Source organism: Oncorhynchus mykiss, chromosome Y (assembly GCF_013265735.2).
Source record: "Oncorhynchus mykiss isolate Arlee chromosome Y, USDA_OmykA_1.1, whole genome shotgun sequence".
Lineage (NCBI taxonomy): Eukaryota > Metazoa > Chordata > Actinopteri > Salmoniformes > Salmonidae > Oncorhynchus > Oncorhynchus mykiss.
The window spans coordinates 6,083,890-6,098,783 of record NC_048593.1 but is presented as its reverse complement, the minus strand read 5'-3'; the positions used below and the strand labels follow the sequence as shown (position 1 = coordinate 6,098,783).

General features: G+C 49.6%; 26 non-coding genes across 26 annotated transcripts; all 26 read right to left on the bottom strand.

Moving 5' to 3' along the window:
* Positions 1-2,027: 2,027 nt before the first annotated feature.
* LOC118945640 lies at positions 2,028-2,144 on the bottom strand. Its single transcript, XR_005040755.1, has one exon. It is a non-coding gene; the product is annotated as a U5 spliceosomal RNA (small nuclear RNA).
* Positions 2,145-2,606: 462 nt separating this feature from the next.
* Positions 2,607-2,797, bottom strand: LOC118945516. Its single transcript, XR_005040661.1, has one exon. It is a non-coding gene; the product is annotated as a U2 spliceosomal RNA (small nuclear RNA).
* Positions 2,798-3,045: 248 nt separating this feature from the next.
* Positions 3,046-3,162, bottom strand: LOC118945639. The gene has a single exon (XR_005040754.1). It is a non-coding gene; the product is annotated as a U5 spliceosomal RNA (small nuclear RNA).
* Positions 3,163-3,620: 458 nt separating this feature from the next.
* On the bottom strand, positions 3,621-3,811 carry LOC118945515. The gene has a single exon (XR_005040660.1). It is a non-coding gene; the product is annotated as a U2 spliceosomal RNA (small nuclear RNA).
* Positions 3,812-4,059: 248 nt separating this feature from the next.
* Positions 4,060-4,176, bottom strand: LOC118945638. The gene has a single exon (XR_005040753.1). It is a non-coding gene; the product is annotated as a U5 spliceosomal RNA (small nuclear RNA).
* Positions 4,177-4,652: 476 nt separating this feature from the next.
* On the bottom strand, positions 4,653-4,843 carry LOC118945514. Its single transcript, XR_005040659.1, has one exon. It is a non-coding gene; the product is annotated as a U2 spliceosomal RNA (small nuclear RNA).
* Positions 4,844-5,091: 248 nt separating this feature from the next.
* On the bottom strand, positions 5,092-5,208 carry LOC118945637. Its single transcript, XR_005040752.1, has one exon. It is a non-coding gene; the product is annotated as a U5 spliceosomal RNA (small nuclear RNA).
* Positions 5,209-5,650: 442 nt separating this feature from the next.
* LOC118945513 lies at positions 5,651-5,841 on the bottom strand. Its single transcript, XR_005040658.1, has one exon. It is a non-coding gene; the product is annotated as a U2 spliceosomal RNA (small nuclear RNA).
* Positions 5,842-6,089: 248 nt separating this feature from the next.
* On the bottom strand, positions 6,090-6,206 carry LOC118945636. The gene has a single exon (XR_005040751.1). It is a non-coding gene; the product is annotated as a U5 spliceosomal RNA (small nuclear RNA).
* A 461-nt stretch (positions 6,207-6,667) lies between these two features.
* Positions 6,668-6,858, bottom strand: LOC118945512. Its single transcript, XR_005040657.1, has one exon. It is a non-coding gene; the product is annotated as a U2 spliceosomal RNA (small nuclear RNA).
* A 248-nt stretch (positions 6,859-7,106) lies between these two features.
* On the bottom strand, positions 7,107-7,223 carry LOC118945635. The gene has a single exon (XR_005040750.1). It is a non-coding gene; the product is annotated as a U5 spliceosomal RNA (small nuclear RNA).
* Positions 7,224-7,665: 442 nt separating this feature from the next.
* LOC118945511 lies at positions 7,666-7,856 on the bottom strand. Its single transcript, XR_005040656.1, has one exon. It is a non-coding gene; the product is annotated as a U2 spliceosomal RNA (small nuclear RNA).
* A 248-nt stretch (positions 7,857-8,104) lies between these two features.
* On the bottom strand, positions 8,105-8,221 carry LOC118945634. Its single transcript, XR_005040749.1, has one exon. It is a non-coding gene; the product is annotated as a U5 spliceosomal RNA (small nuclear RNA).
* A 452-nt stretch (positions 8,222-8,673) lies between these two features.
* LOC118945510 lies at positions 8,674-8,864 on the bottom strand. The gene has a single exon (XR_005040655.1). It is a non-coding gene; the product is annotated as a U2 spliceosomal RNA (small nuclear RNA).
* A 248-nt stretch (positions 8,865-9,112) lies between these two features.
* LOC118945633 lies at positions 9,113-9,229 on the bottom strand. Its single transcript, XR_005040748.1, has one exon. It is a non-coding gene; the product is annotated as a U5 spliceosomal RNA (small nuclear RNA).
* A 439-nt stretch (positions 9,230-9,668) lies between these two features.
* On the bottom strand, positions 9,669-9,859 carry LOC118945509. The gene has a single exon (XR_005040654.1). It is a non-coding gene; the product is annotated as a U2 spliceosomal RNA (small nuclear RNA).
* A 248-nt stretch (positions 9,860-10,107) lies between these two features.
* LOC118945632 lies at positions 10,108-10,224 on the bottom strand. The gene has a single exon (XR_005040747.1). It is a non-coding gene; the product is annotated as a U5 spliceosomal RNA (small nuclear RNA).
* Positions 10,225-10,666: 442 nt separating this feature from the next.
* LOC118945507 lies at positions 10,667-10,857 on the bottom strand. Its single transcript, XR_005040652.1, has one exon. It is a non-coding gene; the product is annotated as a U2 spliceosomal RNA (small nuclear RNA).
* A 248-nt stretch (positions 10,858-11,105) lies between these two features.
* LOC118945631 lies at positions 11,106-11,222 on the bottom strand. The gene has a single exon (XR_005040746.1). It is a non-coding gene; the product is annotated as a U5 spliceosomal RNA (small nuclear RNA).
* A 443-nt stretch (positions 11,223-11,665) lies between these two features.
* LOC118945506 lies at positions 11,666-11,856 on the bottom strand. The gene has a single exon (XR_005040651.1). It is a non-coding gene; the product is annotated as a U2 spliceosomal RNA (small nuclear RNA).
* Positions 11,857-12,104: 248 nt separating this feature from the next.
* LOC118945629 lies at positions 12,105-12,221 on the bottom strand. The gene has a single exon (XR_005040744.1). It is a non-coding gene; the product is annotated as a U5 spliceosomal RNA (small nuclear RNA).
* A 451-nt stretch (positions 12,222-12,672) lies between these two features.
* On the bottom strand, positions 12,673-12,863 carry LOC118945505. The gene has a single exon (XR_005040650.1). It is a non-coding gene; the product is annotated as a U2 spliceosomal RNA (small nuclear RNA).
* Positions 12,864-13,111: 248 nt separating this feature from the next.
* Positions 13,112-13,228, bottom strand: LOC118945628. Its single transcript, XR_005040743.1, has one exon. It is a non-coding gene; the product is annotated as a U5 spliceosomal RNA (small nuclear RNA).
* Positions 13,229-13,685: 457 nt separating this feature from the next.
* LOC118945504 lies at positions 13,686-13,876 on the bottom strand. Its single transcript, XR_005040649.1, has one exon. It is a non-coding gene; the product is annotated as a U2 spliceosomal RNA (small nuclear RNA).
* A 248-nt stretch (positions 13,877-14,124) lies between these two features.
* LOC118945627 lies at positions 14,125-14,241 on the bottom strand. The gene has a single exon (XR_005040742.1). It is a non-coding gene; the product is annotated as a U5 spliceosomal RNA (small nuclear RNA).
* Positions 14,242-14,687: 446 nt separating this feature from the next.
* LOC118945503 lies at positions 14,688-14,878 on the bottom strand. The gene has a single exon (XR_005040648.1). It is a non-coding gene; the product is annotated as a U2 spliceosomal RNA (small nuclear RNA).
* Positions 14,879-14,894: the final 16 nt, after the last annotated feature.

The following is a 14,894-nucleotide window of genomic DNA, read 5'->3' as shown; positions in this document are numbered from 1 at the left end:
CTCCCGGCACTTCATGCAGACGACCTTCTGACAGGCGTCTGCAAGGTGGCCATGTTCACCACACTTACGGCACAGCTTGGGCTGGTCCTGGTAGTGAACATGGCCCCTGTTCTCTCCGAGGACTATGGTGGATGGGATGGCTTTCAACCCACCATAGCCCCCAGGGTCCTCCCTTTGCTGGACAGTGACCCTCCAGGCCCCTGTCCAGATCCCATCGAGGTCTTTTACCTGGATCAGGGGACCCTTCACGTTGCAGTACCTGCCCAGCCATACTGCAACGTCCTCCGGCTGTACGGTTTCATTGTACATACGGACAATAACGGTTTTAATGCTATTATCCGTCAGCTTGGTCACCTCAAACATCGCTGTGAGGGACCCCTGGGTGTTCAGGGCGTTCTGGAGTTTCCCCCAGAACTCCCTCAGGAAGCTGGCGTTGGCAAAACTGACATCGAAGCCCTTCCTATAGGGGAGGGCTAAGATGCAGTTTACCTGCGCGGGATGAAAGCCGAGCTCTTTCTGGAGGAATTTTCTGGAGAAATCCAATCGGGATAGCTCCATTATTTTTCCTCCCCTCTCCTTTAGAAGGAGGCGCACTGCATGGTGCCTCCTCATGCCAGCCTGTGCTGCTGACATGATGGAGGCCCACTCCCTTTACAGCCCAACACCAGTGAGAGGGGAGGGGGAAGGGAAGGGGAAAGGGAGGGGAAGGGGTGTAAAACAGCCAAGGAACTAGCAGGCTCAGCCAGACTGTGCTGAACAGGGCCTACCAGTACCACGGGACACACAACAAACTATCTAGCACAGCACCAAACTAATCTTATCAACAATGGGAAGGGACACAAGGAGGGATTTTTTTTTTTTTTTTTTGTGTGTAATTTTTTAAAATAAATTTTCCCCGGAGGGGAAAGGCACGAAGGGGAAGGACAATAATGAACAAAACAAACAAAAACGGGGGGAGGGGGGAGGGGGGTGGGGCGAACTAACAAACAAACAAATTTAGGTAAGGGGAATTAAGGGGATAACAAAAGGAACACTGACCAACACAACACCTGCCAAACTTGAGGGCCGAGAGAGCTAGCAGGCCTCACCAGCAGGCCAGGCCAACCAGCTAGCAAGCCTCACCAGTAGGCCAGGCCAAGCCAACCAGCTAGCAAGCCTCACCAGTAGGCCAGGCCAAGCCAACCAGCTAGCAAGCCTCACCAGTAGGCCAGGCCAAGCCAACCAGCTAGCAAGCCGGCAGGCCAAAGGTCCCCCAGTTGACAACACAAGACAAGAAACAGAGACAAAAGGCAATTTAGGGGGTGAACTAGCAAGTACAAGGTGGATGGGAGAATACGGTCAGACAAACACACAACAATGCAATGCCTGCCACGCCTAAAGGGCCAGGAGGCTAGCGTTCCAACAAGCCAGAAAGCCCCTCCGGCTAGCAGGCAACACAAAACTCAAAACAGTAGGAAATAATTGAAGGGGGGAGGGTAGGATACAAGGGGGAGGATAGGTACTAAACAGGACAAACAAGGGGAAACTGAAATTTAAATTAAATAAGAAAGAAAAGGACCAGAGGGCCTTCAAACTCACCCTACAGGTGCTGGTGCACCTGTAGTCCACCACCAGACCCACCACCTAACCCAGGACAAAAATAATAGTGAAACAATACAACAATAATGATTTTAAACAAAAGTAATTAGCACAATCTCCCGGGCGCCCTCCGGCCTGCGATCGCTTCTCTGATCAAGCGCAGCACTGTCAAGGACAATGCACGTGATCTTAGCCAAAAGGCCGAGAAGCGATAACCCACAAATGGAACCCTGAAACCGCCGGACCCCCGGGGGTCTCGACAGACCTCAGCGGGTGGGTTGGCAAAAGCCAGCTCCTCTCTCCCTCCAACCCCCACTCACTCACTCAACCACCCACCCACCGTTTCCCTGGCAACAAACAGGCAGGTGTTTTTTGGAAAAAGTCGCTAATGCGTCTTTAAGTCACTATCCTGGCCCATCTCTGTCAATTTCTCTTGAAACAAGATACCGGGCTCTGCAAGAAGCAAAGCCGCTCCAAAAATACGTTGAACTCGTAAGTGTTCCTCTCCACGGAAGTCTTTAGTAAAAGGCGAAAGGCTTGTGCGTAATGAAGAGAAACCAGAGTCATATGGAAGTCAAGAGGTCGGGGCCCGAGACACACTCTGTGCACTCTAGGCAGGGTTCCCGCGGGTGCTCCCGGAACCCACTCTTCCAAGTTTTCGAGGGCTGTCTGTGGATAAAAAGAAAGGTCACAGACACAGAGGCACAGAGGCACAGAGAGAGAGAGAGAGAGAGAGAGAGAGAGAGAGAGAGAGAGAGAGAGAGAGAGAGAGAGAGAGAGAGAGAGAGAGAGAGAGAGAGAGAGACACACACACACAATCCTGGCCCCAAATTTTTTTTTTTTTTTTTTTTTTTTTTTTTTTTTAAGTAAAATGGCGGGAAACGGGGGACCCCATTGAAGAGCGCTTCGCCTTTCTTTCAGTTTGAATGTTTCTTTCCTTCTCTTCTTCTGCTAGCCAGCTAGCTAGCTAGCTAGCCAGCTGTTTACATAGCTTTGTGAATGTGCATTTTTCCTTGACAACGGGAGAAAAGTGTTGCACCGTTCCCGGAGGTACTGCAATACCGGGTCGATGCGTGGAGCGGACGGAGCAAGCCCCATTTCCGACTCCCTGTTCGAAAAATCCATTTAATATGTAGTCCCCCGATGGGGGACGTATCAGATATTAAACTGATAAGAACAGATACTACACTTGATCTGAGCCAAAAGGCCGAGAAGCGATAACCCACAAATGGAACCCTGAAACCGCCGGACCCCCGGGGGTCTCGACAGACCTCAGCGGGTGGGTTGGCAAAAGCCAGCTCCTCTCTCCCTCCAACCCCCACTCACTCACTCACTCAACCACCCACCCAACCACCCACCGTTTCCCTGGAAACAAACAGGCAGGTGTTTTTTGGAAAAAGTCGCTAATGCGTCTTTAAGTCACTATCCTGGCCCATCTCTGTCAATTTCTCTTGAAACAAGATACCGGGCTCTGCAAGAAGCAAAGCCGCTCCAAAAATACGTTGAACTCGTAAGTGTTCCTCTCCACGGAAGTCTTTAGTAAAAGGCGAAAGGCTTGTGCGTAATGAAGAGAAACCAGAGTCATATGGAAGTCAAGAGGTCGGGGCCCGAGACACACTCTGTGCACTCTAGGCAGGGTTCCCGCGGGTGCTCCCGGAACCCACTCTTCCAAGTTTTCGAGGGCTGTCTGTGGATAAAAAGAAAGGTCACAGACACAGAGGCACAGAGGCACAGAGAGAGAGAGAGAGAGAGAGAGAGAGAGAGAGAGAGAGAGAGAGAGAGAGAGAGAGAGAGAGAGAGAGAGAGAGAGAGAGAGAGACACACACACACAATCCTGGCCCCAAATTTTTTTTTTTTTTTTTTTTTTTTTTTTTTTTTAAGTAAAATGGCGGGAAACGGGGGACCCCATTGAAGAGCGCTTCGCCTTTCTTTCAGTTTGAATGTTTCTTTCCTTCTCTTCTTCTGCTAGCCAGCTAGCTAGCTAGCTAGCCAGCTGTTTACATAGCTTTGTGAATGTGCATTTTTCCTTGACAACGGGAGAAAAGTGTTGCACCGTTCCCGGAGGTACTGCAATACCGGGTCGATGCGTGGAGCGGACGGAGCAAGCCCCATTTCCGACTCCCTGTTCGAAAAATCCATTTAATATGTAGTCCCCCGATGGGGGACGTATCAGATATTAAACTGATAAGAACAGATACTACACTTGATCTGAGCCAAAAGGCCGAGAAGCGATAACCCACAAATGGAACCCTGAAACCGCCGGACCCCCGGGGGTCTCGACAGACCTCAGCGGGTGGGTTGGCAAAAGCCAGCTCCTCTCTCCCTCCAACCCCCACTCACTCACTCACTCAACCACCCACCCAACCACCCACCGTTTCCCTGGAAACAAACAGGCAGGTGTTTTTTGGAAAAAGTCGCTAATGCGTCTTTAAGTCACTATCCTGGCCCATCTCTGTCAATTTCTCTTGAAACAAGATACCGGGCTCTGCAAGAAGCAAAGCCGCTCCAAAAATACGTTGAACTCGTAAGTGTTCCTCTCCACGGAAGTCTTTAGTAAAAGGCGAAAGGCTTGTGCGTAATGAAGAGAAACCAGAGTCATATGGAAGTCAAGAGGTCGGGGCCCGAGACACACTCTGTGCACTCTAGGCAGGGTTCCCGCGGGTGCTCCCGGAACCCACTCTTCCAAGTTTTCGAGGGCTGTCTGTGGATAAAAAGAAAGGTCACAGACACAGAGGCACAGAGGCACAGAGAGAGAGAGAGAGAGAGAGAGAGAGAGAGAGAGAGAGAGAGAGAGAGAGAGAGAGAGAGAGAGAGAGAGAGAGAGAGAGAGAGAGAGAGAGAGAGAGAGACACACACACACACAATCCTGGCCCCAAATTTTTTTTTTTTTTTTTTTTTTTTTTTTTTTTTAAGTAAAATGGCGGGAAACGGGGGACCCCATTGAAGAGCGCTTCGCCTTTCTTTCAGTTTGAATGTTTCTTTCCTTCTCTTCTTCTGCTAGCCAGCTAGCTAGCTAGCTAGCCAGCTGTTTACATAGCTTTGTGAATGTGCATTTTTCCTTGACAACGGGAGAAAAGTGTTGCACCGTTCCCGGAGGTACTGCAATACCGGGTCGATGCGTGGAGCGGACGGAGCAAGCCCCATTTCCGACTCCCTGTTCGAAAAATCCATTTAATATGTAGTCCCCCGATGGGGGACGTATCAGATATTAAACTGATAAGAACAGATACTACACTTGATCTGAGCCAAAAGGCCGAGAAGCGATAACCCACAAATGGAACCCTGAAACCGCCGGACCCCCGGGGGTCTCGACAGACCTCAGCGGGTGGGTTGGCAAAAGCCAGCTCCTCTCTCCCTCCAACCCCCACTCACTCACTCACTCAACCACCCACCCAACCACCCACCGTTTCCCTGGAAACAAACAGGCAGGTGTTTTTTGGAAAAAGTCGCTAATGCGTCTTTAAGTCACTATCCTGGCCCATCTCTGTCAATTTCTCTTGAAACAAGATACCGGGCTCTGCAAGAAGCAAAGCCGCTCCAAAAATACGTTGAACTCGTAAGTGTTCCTCTCCACGGAAGTCTTTAGTAAAAGGCGAAAGGCTTGTGCGTAATGAAGAGAAACCAGAGTCATATGGAAGTCAAGAGGTCGGGGCCCGAGACACACTCTGTGCACTCTAGGCAGGGTTCCCGCGGGTGCTCCCGGAACCCACTCTTCCAAGTTTTCGAGGGCTGTCTGTGGATAAAAAGAAAGGTCACAGACACAGAGGCACAGAGGCACAGAGAGAGAGAGAGAGAGAGAGAGAGAGAGAGAGAGAGAGAGAGAGAGAGAGAGAGAGAGAGAGAGAGAGACACACACACACAATCCTGGCCCCAAATTTTTTTTTTTTTTTTTTTTTTTTTTTTTTTTTAAGTAAAATGGCGGGAAACGGGGGACCCCATTGAAGAGCGCTTCGCCTTTCTTTCAGTTTGAATGTTTCTTTCCTTCTCTTCTTCTGCTAGCCAGCTAGCTAGCTAGCTAGCCAGCTGTTTACATAGCTTTGTGAATGTGCATTTTTCCTTGACAACGGGAGAAAAGTGTTGCACCGTTCCCGGAGGTACTGCAATACCGGGTCGATGCGTGGAGCGGACGGAGCAAGCCCCATTTCCGACTCCCTGTTCGAAAAATCCATTTAATATGTAGTCCCCCGATGGGGGACGTATCAGATATTAAACTGATAAGAACAGATACTACACTTGATCTGAGCCAAAAGGCCGAGAAGCGATAACCCACAAATGGAACCCTGAAACCGCCGGACCCCCGGGGGTCTCGACAGACCTCAGCGGGTGGGTTGGCAAAAGCCAGCTCCTCTCTCCCTCCAACCCCCACTCACTCACTCACTCAACCACCCACCCAACCACCCACCGTTTCCCTGGAAACAAACAGGCAGGTGTTTTTTGGAAAAAGTCGCTAATGCGTCTTTAAGTCACTATCCTGGCCCATCTCTGTCAATTTCTCTTGAAACAAGATACCGGGCTCTGCAAGAAGCAAAGCCGCTCCAAAAATACGTTGAACTCGTAAGTGTTCCTCTCCACGGAAGTCTTTAGTAAAAGGCGAAAGGCTTGTGCGTAATGAAGAGAAACCAGAGTCATATGGAAGTCAAGAGGTCGGGGCCCGAGACACACTCTGTGCACTCTAGGCAGGGTTCCCGCGGGTGCTCCCGGAACCCACTCTTCCAAGTTTTCGAGGGCTGTCTGTGGATAAAAAGAAAGGTCACAGACACAGAGGCACAGAGGCACAGAGAGAGAGAGAGAGAGAGAGAGAGAGAGAGAGAGAGAGAGAGAGAGAGAGAGAGAGAGAGAGAGAGAGAGAGAGAGAGAGAGAGAGAGACACACACACACAATCCTGGCCCCAAATTTTTTTTTTTTTTTTTTTTTTTTTTTTTTTTAAGTAAAATGGCGGGAAACGGGGGACCCCATTGAAGAGCGCTTCGCCTTTCTTTCAGTTTGAATGTTTCTTTCCTTCTCTTCTTCTGCTAGCCAGCTAGCTAGCTAGCTAGCCAGCTGTTTACATAGCTTTGTGAATGTGCATTTTTCCTTGACAACGGGAGAAAAGTGTTGCACCGTTCCCGGAGGTACTGCAATACCGGGTCGATGCGTGGAGCGGACGGAGCAAGCCCCATTTCCGACTCCCTGTTCGAAAAATCCATTTAATATGTAGTCCCCCGATGGGGGACGTATCAGATATTAAACTGATAAGAACAGATACTACACTTGATCTGAGCCAAAAGGCCGAGAAGCGATAACCCACAAATGGAACCCTGAAACCGCCGGACCCCCGGGGGTCTCGACAGACCTCAGCGGGTGGGTTGGCAAAAGCCAGCTCCTCTCTCCCTCCAACCCCCACTCACTCACTCACTCAACCACCCACCCAACCACCCACCGTTTCCCTGGAAACAAACAGGCAGGTGTTTTTTGGAAAAAGTCGCTAATGCGTCTTTAAGTCACTATCCTGGCCCATCTCTGTCAATTTCTCTTGAAACAAGATACCGGGCTCTGCAAGAAGCAAAGCCGCTCCAAAAATACGTTGAACTCGTAAGTGTTCCTCTCCACGGAAGTCTTTAGTAAAAGGCGAAAGGCTTGTGCGTAATGAAGAGAAACCAGAGTCATATGGAAGTCAAGAGGTCGGGGCCCGAGACACACTCTGTGCACTCTAGGCAGGGTTCCCGCGGGTGCTCCCGGAACCCACTCTTCCAAGTTTTCGAGGGCTGTCTGTGGATAAAAAGAAAGGTCACAGACACAGAGGCACAGAGGCACAGAGAGAGAGAGAGAGAGAGAGAGAGAGAGAGAGAGAGAGAGAGAGAGAGAGAGAGAGAGAGAGAGAGAGACACACACACACAATCCTGGCCCCAAATTTTTTTTTTTTTTTTTTTTTTTTTTTTTTTTTAAGTAAAATGGCGGGAAACGGGGGACCCCATTGAAGAGCGCTTCGCCTTTCTTTCAGTTTGAATGTTTCTTTCCTTCTCTTCTTCTGCTAGCCAGCTAGCTAGCTAGCTAGCCAGCTGTTTACATAGCTTTGTGAATGTGCATTTTTCCTTGACAACGGGAGAAAAGTGTTGCACCGTTCCCGGAGGTACTGCAATACCGGGTCGATGCGTGGAGCGGACGGAGCAAGCCCCATTTCCGACTCCCTGTTCGAAAAATCCATTTAATATGTAGTCCCCCGATGGGGGACGTATCAGATATTAAACTGATAAGAACAGATACTACACTTGATCTGAGCCAAAAGGCCGAGAAGCGATAACCCACAAATGGAACCCTGAAACCGCCGGACCCCCGGGGGTCTCGACAGACCTCAGCGGGTGGGTTGGCAAAAGCCAGCTCCTCTCTCCCTCCAACCCCCACTCACTCACTCACTCAACCACCCACCCAACCACCCACCGTTTCCCTGGAAACAAACAGGCAGGTGTTTTTTGGAAAAAGTCGCTAATGCGTCTTTAAGTCACTATCCTGGCCCATCTCTGTCAATTTCTCTTGAAACAAGATACCGGGCTCTGCAAGAAGCAAAGCCGCTCCAAAAATACGTTGAACTCGTAAGTGTTCCTCTCCACGGAAGTCTTTAGTAAAAGGCGAAAGGCTTGTGCGTAATGAAGAGAAACCAGAGTCATATGGAAGTCAAGAGGTCGGGGCCCGAGACACACTCTGTGCACTCTAGGCAGGGTTCCCGCGGGTGCTCCCGGAACCCACTCTTCCAAGTTTTCGAGGGCTGTCTGTGGATAAAAAGAAAGGTCACAGACACAGAGGCACAGAGGCACAGAGAGAGAGAGAGAGAGAGAGAGAGAGAGAGAGAGAGAGAGAGAGAGAGAGAGAGAGAGAGAGAGAGAGAGAGAGAGAGAGAGAGACACACACACACAATCCTGGCCCCAAATTTTTTTTTTTTTTTTTTTTTTTTTTTAAGTAAAATGGCGGGAAACGGGGGACCCCATTGAAGAGCGCTTCGCCTTTCTTTCAGTTTGAATGTTTCTTTCCTTCTCTTCTTCTGCTAGCCAGCTAGCTAGCTAGCTAGCCAGCTGTTTACATAGCTTTGTGAATGTGCATTTTTCCTTGACAACGGGAGAAAAGTGTTGCACCGTTCCCGGAGGTACTGCAATACCGGGTCGATGCGTGGAGCGGACGGAGCAAGCCCCATTTCCGACTCCCTGTTCGAAAAATCCATTTAATATGTAGTCCCCCGATGGGGGACGTATCAGATATTAAACTGATAAGAACAGATACTACACTTGATCTGAGCCAAAAGGCCGAGAAGCGATAACCCACAAATGGAACCCTGAAACCGCCGGACCCCCGGGGGTCTCGACAGACCTCAGCGGGTGGGTTGGCAAAAGCCAGCTCCTCTCTCCCTCCAACCCCCACTCACTCACTCACTCAACCACCCACCCAACCACCCACCGTTTCCCTGGAAACAAACAGGCAGGTGTTTTTTGGAAAAAGTCGCTAATGCGTCTTTAAGTCACTATCCTGGCCCATCTCTGTCAATTTCTCTTGAAACAAGATACCGGGCTCTGCAAGAAGCAAAGCCGCTCCAAAAATACGTTGAACTCGTAAGTGTTCCTCTCCACGGAAGTCTTTAGTAAAAGGCGAAAGGCTTGTGCGTAATGAAGAGAAACCAGAGTCATATGGAAGTCAAGAGGTCGGGGCCCGAGACACACTCTGTGCACTCTAGGCAGGGTTCCCGCGGGTGCTCCCGGAACCCACTCTTCCAAGTTTTCGAGGGCTGTCTGTGGATAAAAAGAAAGGTCACAGACACAGAGGCACAGAGGCACAGAGAGAGAGAGAGAGAGAGAGAGAGAGAGAGAGAGAGAGAGAGAGAGAGAGAGAGAGAGAGAGAGAGAGAGAGACACACACACACAATCCTGGCCCCAAATTTTTTTTTTTTTTTTTTTTTTTTTTAAGTAAAATGGCGGGAAACGGGGGACCCCATTGAAGAGCGCTTCGCCTTTCTTTCAGTTTGAATGTTTCTTTCCTTCTCTTCTTCTGCTAGCCAGCTAGCTAGCTAGCTAGCCAGCTGTTTACATAGCTTTGTGAATGTGCATTTTTCCTTGACAACGGGAGAAAAGTGTTGCACCGTTCCCGGAGGTACTGCAATACCGGGTCGATGCGTGGAGCGGACGGAGCAAGCCCCATTTCCGACTCCCTGTTCGAAAAATCCATTTAATATGTAGTCCCCCGATGGGGGACGTATCAGATATTAAACTGATAAGAACAGATACTACACTTGATCTGAGCCAAAAGGCCGAGAAGCGATAACCCACAAATGGAACCCTGAAACCGCCGGACCCCCGGGGGTCTCGACAGACCTCAGCGGGTGGGTTGGCAAAAGCCAGCTCCTCTCTCCCTCCAACCCCCACTCACTCACTCACTCAACCACCCACCCAACCACCCACCGTTTCCCTGGAAACAAACAGGCAGGTGTTTTTTGGAAAAAGTCGCTAATGCGTCTTTAAGTCACTATCCTGGCCCATCTCTGTCAATTTCTCTTGAAACAAGATACCGGGCTCTGCAAGAAGCAAAGCCGCTCCAAAAATACGTTGAACTCGTAAGTGTTCCTCTCCACGGAAGTCTTTAGTAAAAGGCGAAAGGCTTGTGCGTAATGAAGAGAAACCAGAGTCATATGGAAGTCAAGAGGTCGGGGCCCGAGACACACTCTGTGCACTCTAGGCAGGGTTCCCGCGGGTGCTCCCGGAACCCACTCTTCCAAGTTTTCGAGGGCTGTCTGTGGATAAAAAGAAAGGTCACAGACACAGAGGCACAGAGGCACAGAGAGAGAGAGAGAGAGAGAGAGAGAGAGAGAGAGAGAGAGAGAGAGAGAGAGAGAGAGAGAGAGAGAGACACACACACACAATCCTGGCCCCAAATTTTTTTTTTTTTTTTTTTTTTTTTTTTTTTTTAAGTAAAATGGCGGGAAACGGGGGACCCCATTGAAGAGCGCTTCGCCTTTCTTTCAGTTTGAATGTTTCTTTCCTTCTCTTCTTCTGCTAGCCAGCTAGCTAGCTAGCTAGCCAGCTGTTTACATAGCTTTGTGAATGTGCATTTTTCCTTGACAACGGGAGAAAAGTGTTGCACCGTTCCCGGAGGTACTGCAATACCGGGTCGATGCGTGGAGCGGACGGAGCAAGCCCCATTTCCGACTCCCTGTTCGAAAAATCCATTTAATATGTAGTCCCCCGATGGGGGACGTATCAGATATTAAACTGATAAGAACAGATACTACACTTGATCTGAGCCAAAAGGCCGAGAAGCGATAACCCACAAATGGAACCCTGAAACCGCCGGACCCCCGGGGGTCTCGACAGACCTCAGCGGGTGGGTTGGCAAAAGCCAGCTCCTCTCTCCCTCCAACCCCCACTCACTCACTCACTCAACCACCCACCCAACCACCCACCGTTTCCCTGGAAACAAACAGGCAGGTGTTTTTTGGAAAAAGTCGCTAATGCGTCTTTAAGTCACTATCCTGGCCCATCTCTGTCAATTTCTCTTGAAACAAGATACCGGGCTCTGCAAGAAGCAAAGCCGCTCCAAAAATACGTTGAACTCGTAAGTGTTCCTCTCCACGGAAGTCTTTAGTAAAAGGCGAAAGGCTTGTGCGTAATGAAGAGAAACCAGAGTCATATGGAAGTCAAGAGGTCGGGGCCCGAGACACACTCTGTGCACTCTAGGCAGGGTTCCCGCGGGTGCTCCCGGAACCCACTCTTCCAAGTTTTCGAGGGCTGTCTGTGGATAAAAAGAAAGGTCACAGACACAGAGGCACAGAGGCACAGAGAGAGAGAGAGAGAGAGAGAGAGAGAGAGAGAGAGAGAGAGAGAGAGAGAGAGAGAGAGAGAGAGAGAGACACACACACACAATCCTGGCCCCAAATTTTTTTTTTTTTTTTTTTTTTTTTTTTTTTTAAGTAAAATGGCGGGAAACGGGGGACCCCATTGAAGAGCGCTTCGCCTTTCTTTCAGTTTGAATGTTTCTTTCCTTCTCTTCTTCTGCTAGCCAGCTAGCTAGCTAGCTAGCCAGCTGTTTACATAGCTTTGTGAATGTGCATTTTTCCTTGACAACGGGAGAAAAGTGTTGCACCGTTCCCGGAGGTACTGCAATACCGGGTCGATGCGTGGAGCGGACGGAGCAAGCCCCATTTCCGACTCCCTGTTCGAAAAATCCATTTAATATGTAGTCCCCCGATGGGGGACGTATCAGATATTAAACTGATAAGAACAGATACTACACTTGATCTGAGCCAAAAGGCCGAGAAGCGATAACCCACAAATGGAACCCTGAAACCGCCGGACCCCCGGGGGTCTCGACAGACCTCAGCGGGTGGGTTGGCAAAAGCCAGCTCCTCTCTCCCTCCAACCCCCACTCACTCACTCACTCAACCACCCACCCAACCACCCACCGTTTCCCTGGAAACAAACAGGCAGGTGTTTTTTGGAAAAAGTCGCTAATGCGTCTTTAAGTCACTATCCTGGCCCATCTCTGTCAATTTCTCTTGAAACAAGATACCGGGCTCTGCAAGAAGCAAAGCCGCTCCAAAAATACGTTGAACTCGTAAGTGTTCCTCTCCACGGAAGTCTTTAGTAAAAGGCGAAAGGCTTGTGCGTAATGAAGAGAAACCAGAGTCATATGGAAGTCAAGAGGTCGGGGCCCGAGACACACTCTGTGCACTCTAGGCAGGGTTCCCGCGGGTGCTCCCGGAACCCACTCTTCCAAGTTTTCGAGGGCTGTCTGTGGATAAAAAGAAAGGTCACAGACACAGAGGCACAGAGGCACAGAGAGAGAGAGAGAGAGAGAGAGAGAGAGAGAGAGAGAGAGAGAGAGAGAGAGAGAGAGAGAGAGAGAGAGAGAGAGACACACACACACAATCCTGGCCCCAAATTTTTTTTTTTTTTTTTTTTTTTTTTTTTTTTTTAAGTAAAATGGCGGGAAACGGGGGACCCCATTGAAGAGCGCTTCGCCTTTCTTTCAGTTTGAATGTTTCTTTCCTTCTCTTCTTCTGCTAGCCAGCTAGCTAGCTAGCTAGCCAGCTGTTTACATAGCTTTGTGAATGTGCATTTTTCCTTGACAACGGGAGAAAAGTGTTGCACCGTTCCCGGAGGTACTGCAATACCGGGTCGATGCGTGGAGCGGACGGAGCAAGCCCCATTTCCGACTCCCTGTTCGAAAAATCCATTTAATATGTAGTCCCCCGATGGGGGACGTATCAGATATTAAACTGATAAGAACAGATACTACACTTGATCTGAGCCAAAAGGCCGAGAAGCGATAACCCACAAATGGAACCCTGAAACCGCCGGACCCCCGGGGGTCTCGACAGACCTCAGCGGGTGGGTTGGCAAAAGCCAGCTCCTCTCTCCCTCCAACCCCCACTCACTCACTCACTCAACCACCCACCCAACCACCCACCGTTTCCCTGGAAACAAACAGGCAGGTGTTTTTTGGAAAAAGTCGCTAATGCGTCTTTAAGTCACTATCCTGGCCCATCTCTGTCAATTTCTCTTGAAACAAGATACCGGGCTCTGCAAGAAGCAAAGCCGCTCCAAAAATACGTTGAACTCGTAAGTGTTCCTCTCCACGGAAGTCTTTAGTAAAAGGCGAAAGGCTTGTGCGTAATGAAGAGAAACCAGAGTCATATGGAAGTCAAGAGGTCGGGGCCCGAGACACACTCTGTGCACTCTAGGCAGGGTTCCCGCGGGTGCTCCCGGAACCCACTCTTCCAAGTTTTCGAGGGCTGTCTGTGGATAAAAAGAAAGGTCACAGACACAGAGGCACAGAGGCACAGAGAGAGAGAGAGAGAGAGAGAGAGAGAGAGAGAGAGAGAGAGAGAGAGAGAGAGAGAGAGAGAGAGAGAGAGAGAGAGAGAGACACACACACACAATCCTGGCCCCAAATTTTTTTTTTTTTTTTTTTTTTTTTTTTTTTTTTAAGTAAAATGGCGGGAAACGGGGGACCCCATTGAAGAGCGCTTCGCCTTTCTTTCAGTTTGAATGTTTCTTTCCTTCTCTTCTTCTGCTAGCCAGCTAGCTAGCTAGCTAGCCAGCTGTTTACATAGCTTTGTGAATGTGCATTTTTCCTTGACAACGGGAGAAAAGTGTTGCACCGTTCCCGGAGGTACTGCAATACCGGGTCGATGCGTGGAGCGGACGGAGCAAGCCCCATTTCCGACTCCCTGTTCGAAAAATCCATTTAATATGTAGTCCCCCGATGGGGGACGTATCAGATATTAAACTGATAAGAACAGATACTACACTTGATCTGAGCCAAAAGGCCGAGAAGCGATAACCCACAAATGGAACCCTGAAACCGCCGGACCCCCGGGGGTCTCGACAGACCTCAGCGGGTGGGTTGGCAAAAGCCAGCTCCTCTCTCCCTCCAACCCCCACTCACTCACTCACTCAACCACCCACCCAACCACCCACCGTTTCCCTGGAAACAAACAGGCAGGTGTTTTTTGGAAAAAGTCGCTAATGCGTCTTTAAGTCACTATCCTGGCCCATCTCTGTCAATTTCTCTTGAAACAAGATACCGGGCTCTGCAAGAAGCAAAGCCGCTCCAAAAATACGTTGAACTCGTAAGTGTTCCTCTCCACGGAAGTCTTTAGTAAAAGGCGAAAGGCTTGTGCGTAATGAAGAGAAACCAGAGTCATATGGAAGTCAAGAGGTCGGGGCCCGAGACACACTCTGTGCACTCTAGGCAGGGTTCCCGCGGGTGCTCCCGGAACCCACTCTTCCAAGTTTTCGAGGGCTGTCTGTGGATAAAAAGAAAGGTCACAGACACAGAGGCACAGAGGCACAGAGAGAGAGAGAGAGAGAGAGAGAGAGAGAGAGAGAGAGAGAGAGAGAGAGAGAGAGAGAGAGAGAGAGAGAGACACACACACACAATCCTGGCCCCAAATTTTTTTTTTTTTTTTTTTTTTTTTTTTTTTTTAAGTAAAATGGCGGGAAACGGGGGACCCCATTGAAGAGCGCTTCGCCTTTCTTTCAGTTTGAATGTTTCTTTCCTTCTCTTCTTCTGCTAGCCAGCTAGCTAGCTAGCTAGCCAGCTGTTTACATAGCTTTGTGAATGTGCATTTTTCCTTGACAACGGGAGAAAAGTGTTGCACCGTTCCCGGAGGTACTGCAATACCGGGTCGATGCGTGGAGCGGACGGAGCAAGCCCCATTTCCGACTCCCTGTTCGAAAAATCCATTTAATATGTAGTCCCCCGATGGGGGACGTATCAGATATTAAACTGATAAGAACAGATACTACACTTGATCTGAGCCAAAAGGCCGAGAAGCGATAACCCACAAATGGAAC